The sequence below is a fragment of the Elephantulus edwardii genome, unplaced genomic scaffold (assembly GCF_000299155.1).
Source record: "Elephantulus edwardii isolate Elephantulus edwardi_28Jun2011 unplaced genomic scaffold, EleEdw1.0 scaffold00122, whole genome shotgun sequence".
In the NCBI taxonomy this organism is placed as follows: domain Eukaryota; kingdom Metazoa; phylum Chordata; class Mammalia; order Macroscelidea; family Macroscelididae; genus Elephantulus; species Elephantulus edwardii.
The window spans coordinates 4487501-4493722 of NW_006399872.1; positions in this window are offsets into that span (position 1 = coordinate 4487501).

A 6222-nucleotide genomic window follows, 5' to 3' on the forward strand; every position below is an offset into this window, starting at 1 on the left:
GTGAAAGACAGCTTTTCAGTCAACTAGAGAAAGTCTAGGTTTTCAGTTCAGCAGCACACATGCAAGAAGTCTGTGGTTTCCTCAATCATCCAGCCAACTTTATCTGAGAACAATTACAAGTCAGCTTTTCCTTCAATTAGCCAACAAGCAAAACCTTAAACTGTGGCTCTATCTCCAGGGTGTCTCTGTTTACACCTTGTCAGGGTCTCTTCACAATCTCTTCACTGATGGGGTGTTATTAATAAGTTCAGAATTCTCCAAATATATATCAATTATAGAACTATACTGATATCAGTTTTCTCCAGCCTGCAAAACTAGTTACTTTGCTTTAAAATTTTGTTTCCCTTTCTTTAGGCATGTAAAATACTTTAAAGTGCCCATTTACTAGTAGAAAAAAAAATACACCTTTCCTCTTTGAAAAGAAAATTTACCTCTTTGAAACTGTTTTTGTCAGTCATATGTAAATGGTATCTTAAACTTCTTGTTTACCAGGAATGTGCCTTTCCTGGATTAGCATTTACCTTTTCAAACCCGTTTTTCTCAGTCATATGCTAACTATTTTATAAGTTGACTGTTTATTAGTAACAATATATGAACCGTTCTTTTGAAATAGAGAAATTCTGTAACTTTAACCAACAAAAGGTTAACCCAAGTATAAAAACTTAAGGGCTATTCTCACATGGAGGAGGAGATTTTGAGGGGAATCTCATTGTCCTTCCAGATCTGAAATAAGGTTTTATGGCTATTGCCATACATCTGTCTTATTGACTATTATTACGGAAAGAACCTCTTGTGGTCAGTAAAATCCACCATCACCACTGCAGTTTCTCACAGTTTGAAAAGCACTCTCTTATATTGGACCCACAGCTGTTGATAATTTGCAAGGCCATGTGTCCACAATTAAGGTAGATGGAGATCATTCCCCTCCAAAAGGAGCTAATGCAATGGCTAGGAAAATCCAATTTTCAAGGAATCTAACACCCCAGGTTCCAATTTGACAGCAATGGTTTGTTTAGTTAAGAGCACTTTAGAATTTTATGTTAAAAAATTTATTTATATATCTCCCATCTTTCTTTCTCAGAAAAGTCAGATTTGAGCTATTATTTGATCTATAACTTAACAGTTTGTCTTTGATTTTTTTCCAACATGTTTTGGAGGAAGGCAGTATTTTCTTTTTTTATTTGCAAAATATAAGCTTTTTATTATATGTATAACTAGACTAAAATATTTCTTATGGAAATAAGACAAATACTTGATTTTTTAGTTAGTGAAGTTTCCCAGTCATTTAATTGTTTACTTTCTACAGGATGATCTGCCATAATTTCTTACATAGTGCATGTGGAGAAGATAAAAATTATATTATCTTTTGCAAAGGTAAATATGTTGCAAGTTTAAAAATATTTAACACATAGGTAACTATTATAGCATTTTATGCTTTTTCATTATTTATTACATGGCTCTCATCCATAGAGAGAAAAATTGAAAACTAGTAAAATATTTATTTCAGCCTATTAAAAATATAATACAAGGTAAAGCTAAAGTTTTGAGAAACCAAAACAAAGGGAAGAGATACTAAAGCAAAAGAGCTGAACAGAAGATTTCAAAGAGCAGTTAGAAAAGACAAAGTAAAATATTATAACGTAATGTGCAGGGAACTGGAATTGGAGAAGAAAAAGGGAAGAACTCATCATTTCTGATGTTGCAATATTGAGAGATGCTGTGGGTAAAATCTTAAATGATCCAGGGAGCACTAAAAGAAGATGGAGAGAATACACAGAATCACTCTTCCAAAAAGAACTGGATAACACTGAAGTATTTCAATCATATGATCAAGAACCAGTGGAAATGAAAGTAGAAGTTTAAGCTTCATTGGGGAATTGGGAAGAAATAAATTGGAATCTGTGGGATATCAACTGACAAATTATTATATGCAAACTTAGGCATGCTCACCAGTCTGTGCCAGGAAATTTGGAAGACAACTACTTGGCCAACTGACTGAAAGATGTTTATATTTATTCTCATTCTCATAACAAGGTGATCCAACAGTATCATTTATATCACATGCAATTAAAATATTACTGAAGATTATAAAAAAATGGTTGTAGTAGTATATTGACAGAGAACTGCCAGAAGTTCAAAAAAGTTTACAAGAGACTGTAGCACCAGGGATATCATTACAGGTGTCAAATGAATCCTAGCTGACAGCAGAGAATATCAAAAGAATGCCTATTTGTGCTTTGTTTCCTATGCAAAGGCATTTGACTGTGTGGGTCATAACAGACTGTGACTATTATTGAGGAGAATGGGAATTCCAGACACTTAATTGTGGTCATGAGTAACCAAGATCTGTTGTCTGAAAAAGAGGCTGTTATCTAAAAAGACAAGGGAATACTGCATGGTTTAAAAATAAAAAGGGCATATATCACGGTTGTATCTTTTCTCATATCCAGTCTGTACGATGAGCAAATTATTTGAGAAGCTGAATTCTAGGAAGAATGATATGGCATCAGGACAGGAGGAAGAAGACTTAACAACAACCTATGTTATGCACATAACAAAACTTCACTTGCTGAAAGTGAGGAGAAATTGAAACTCTTGCTGCAGAAGGTCAAAGGCTAAACCTTCAATATGGATTGCATCATAATATCAAGAAAACAAATATTCTCATCACTGAATTCATAGGCAACACCATGATAGATGGAGAAAAGATTGAAACTCTCAATGACTTCCTTTTACTTGGATCCATAATCAACATACTTGGTAATAGCAGTTACCAGAACAAGAGACATACTGCATTGGGAAAATCGGCTATCAAGGATCTTTCCAAATTGTTGACGAGCAATGATGTCAGTTTGAGTATGAAGGTGCACCTAATTAAAATCTTTTCAATCACTTTCCAGACATGTGAGAGTTGGGCAATGACTAAGGATGACTGAATCTTTGGTACCTTTGAACTGTGATGTTAGAAAAGAATTCTGAATATCCAATGAACTGCCAAATGAACAGACAGATATATCTTGGAGAAAGTACAGCCAGTGTTCCTTGGAGGCAAAAATGAAAGATTTAATTTCAAATACTTTGGATATATTTTTGTTGTTGTTATAAGCCATTGAGTCACCTGTGACCCATAGCAAACCTATGTACAGTAGTTATGAAGCCTGACCTGTCCTGAGCCAGTATCACTGAAACTGACACATCTAACCCCATTCTCCCAGTTACTGTATCAGTCTTTCTCATCTGAGGTCTTCCATTCCTGAGCCGTCCATTCACCCTTCCAAGCATGATATCCTTCTCAAAGGACTAGTCCCTCCTGGCCAAGTGCCCAAAGTATCTGAGATGGATCTTCAAAATCTTAGCCTTCAAGGCGAAACTTGGTTTCACCCTCTCCAAGACAGACCTATTTGTTTTCTTGGCGGTTCATGGTATGTTCAATACTCTTCTACAGCACCAAAATTTGAAGGCACAGATTCTTCTTCTGTCATCTTTAATACTTTTCCAGCTCTCTGATGGATAGCAAGTAATGGCAAAGACCATAGCCTGGATTCGATGCACCTTGATGTTTTAGGATTTTTTTTTTATGACATGTTTTTAGGATAAGATATTCCTTGGATGGATGCATGTCAGGAAGTCAGGCTGGAAGTCCGGTGAGCTGCAGCCCCCAGACACATGATAGAGAAATGGCCCTGGAGAGGGTTTGAACAGACCATGGATTGCCAAGAGAGCAATACTGGAGAGAGTAAAACCAGGTTGGTCCTTGGAGGCAAGCATTTTGAAACTCCATCTCACATATTTGGGCATGTTGTCAGGAAGTTTGGAAGGGTAGAAGGTCAGTGCAGGAGAGGAAGACCTTGGATGAGATGGATTGACACAATGCTTGTGAAAATCAGGTCAAGTGTGTCAGAGATGGTGGGTTTGGCTCAGGATAGGACAACGGTCAGAGTTCTCAAGGTCACTATGTGTCATAGTTGACTTTATGGCACATAACAATATCAGCATTCCCTGGAACGGGACATCATGATGAGAAAGGTGGAAGTGATTTCTATCCTAGCCATTTTCAAAACAACATTCAGGAAAAGACTATAGTCTTCAACATGAAGTACATCTAAATATCAAGAAAATAAAAATCCTCATCAATGGACTAACAAGCAATGCCATGAGAGATGAAGAAAAGATGTCCTAAATTCATTTTACTTTGATCTATAACCAACACTCATGGTAACAGGAGTCAAGAAATTAAAAGATGATTTGTTTGTACAGAGCAAATCAGCTGTCAAGGATCTCTCCACAATGCTAAAGAGCAATGAGGTTCATTTGAAGACTAAGGTGCACCTGATCCAAGCCTGGTATTTTCATCTGCTTCTTACATATCTAAAAGTTGGACAGTGAATAAGGATTATAGAATAAGAATTGATGCCTTTGTGTTGTGGTGCTGTAGAAGAGTGCTAGATAATCCATGCACTGCCAAAAGAATAAACAAATGTGTCTTGGAAAATTGCAAGCAGGTTGCTCCTTGGAGGCAAGGATGGTGAAACTTTGTTTTGTATACTTTGGGAATGTTCTCCTGAGTGGCCAGTCCATGGAAAAATACACCATTCTGGAAAATGTGAAAGTTCAGAGAAAGAGAGGAAACCCCTAAACAAGCTGGACTGACAGAGTGTGTAATTGATAGAGTTGAGGATGTGGGAGATTGTAAGGATGGCACAGGGTATAGCAAGATTCAGATCTGTTTATAGAGTTGCTGTAAGTGGATGCAGACCCAATGGCACCTAACAACAATAGCAGTAGACACTCTGGAGGGAGCCTTCCTTTGATGTCCTTATTTGTGGGGTTCCCCCCCAAAATTCCTTCAGCCTGTGAGGTTCTGAAAATGAAATTTTACTTTTTTAAGGTAGGAAAACACCCTGAAAAATGTTTTCACTATATTCATTTCTCTGGTGTCACTCTGGAGACTCTTGCATCTGATACAGGCTATAATCACTTGTTATGCATCAGAGAGTTGGACAATACTAGGGAGGATAGAAGGAGAATTGATGCCTGTGAGCTGTGGTGCTGGAGAAGAGTATTGAATGTACCATGAAATGCCAAGGAAACAAACGATTCGTCCTGGAGAGGGTTAAACCAGGCAGCTCCTTGGAGGCAAGGATTCTGGGGCTTCGTCTGACTTACTTTGAACATGTTGTAAGGAGGGACAGGTCCTTGGAGAGGGACATCATGCTTGGGAGGGTGGAGAGACGGCATAGGAGTGGAAGACCCTCTGTGAGGTGTATTGAATTCAGTGACTGGGGTAATCGGGTTGGGTGTGTTAGAGGCAGTAAAATTGGCACTGGATAGAGCAGGGTTTAGGGCTGTTGTACATAGGGTCGCTATGAGTCGCAAGTGACTCAACGGCACCTAACAACAACAACAACAACATGGATCTATCTACATTCTTGCAGTGTAGTCAGCAGGGAACTGTACTGCAGACTCAAAGGTGGCATCTCAGGCAATTCGGGTCCACCAGCAGTTCCATGGGAGAATGATGAACAGTCTCATCCTGTACAATTTACAGTCTTGAAAACTCACTATATGATCAGAGATAAGTCAGTTCCAATTCGATAACAAGAAGTTATGAGATATCCAGCATTTTTGGTGATTTTGCACTAAATTTATTAACTAAGGCATTGCATCTGCTATGGTATTGAGAATAAATTTTTAATTGGTTTCATTCACTCACGTAAATTTTGTCTTATAACATTAATTACAATTGCTCAATGCCATTTATTACCATGTCTCATCAAATCCTCATTGTACTTTACCTTTCCCTTCATCCAACCCATCCATCCACTTATCTCTGTTCCTCTCTCTTCCTATTCCTGTCGACCATTCCATGATTGTTTCTCTCTGCATATAAACCTTTCCTTTTTTTAATCAATCATGCAAATCTTATTGTATATCATCAATTTTAATACATAATATGTCTGATCATCCATTCATTTCACATTATTCATTACCTCACTCGAGAACACTAGATTTAAGGGCCTAAATTTATAGGCTAGTATAAGCTCATTCATGGTTTCATCTTAGTGTTAAAGGCTGAAAATAATTGCATATTTTCCCCACTTCTGTCTCATATTATTTGTGATCCAGCATGCTCATACCTCCATTTTTGTAGTGATGTGACAAGCTCAGTCCTATTATCTAATAGCCTAGTGGGTATGGAGTTGCACCGCCAATCCAAAGGCA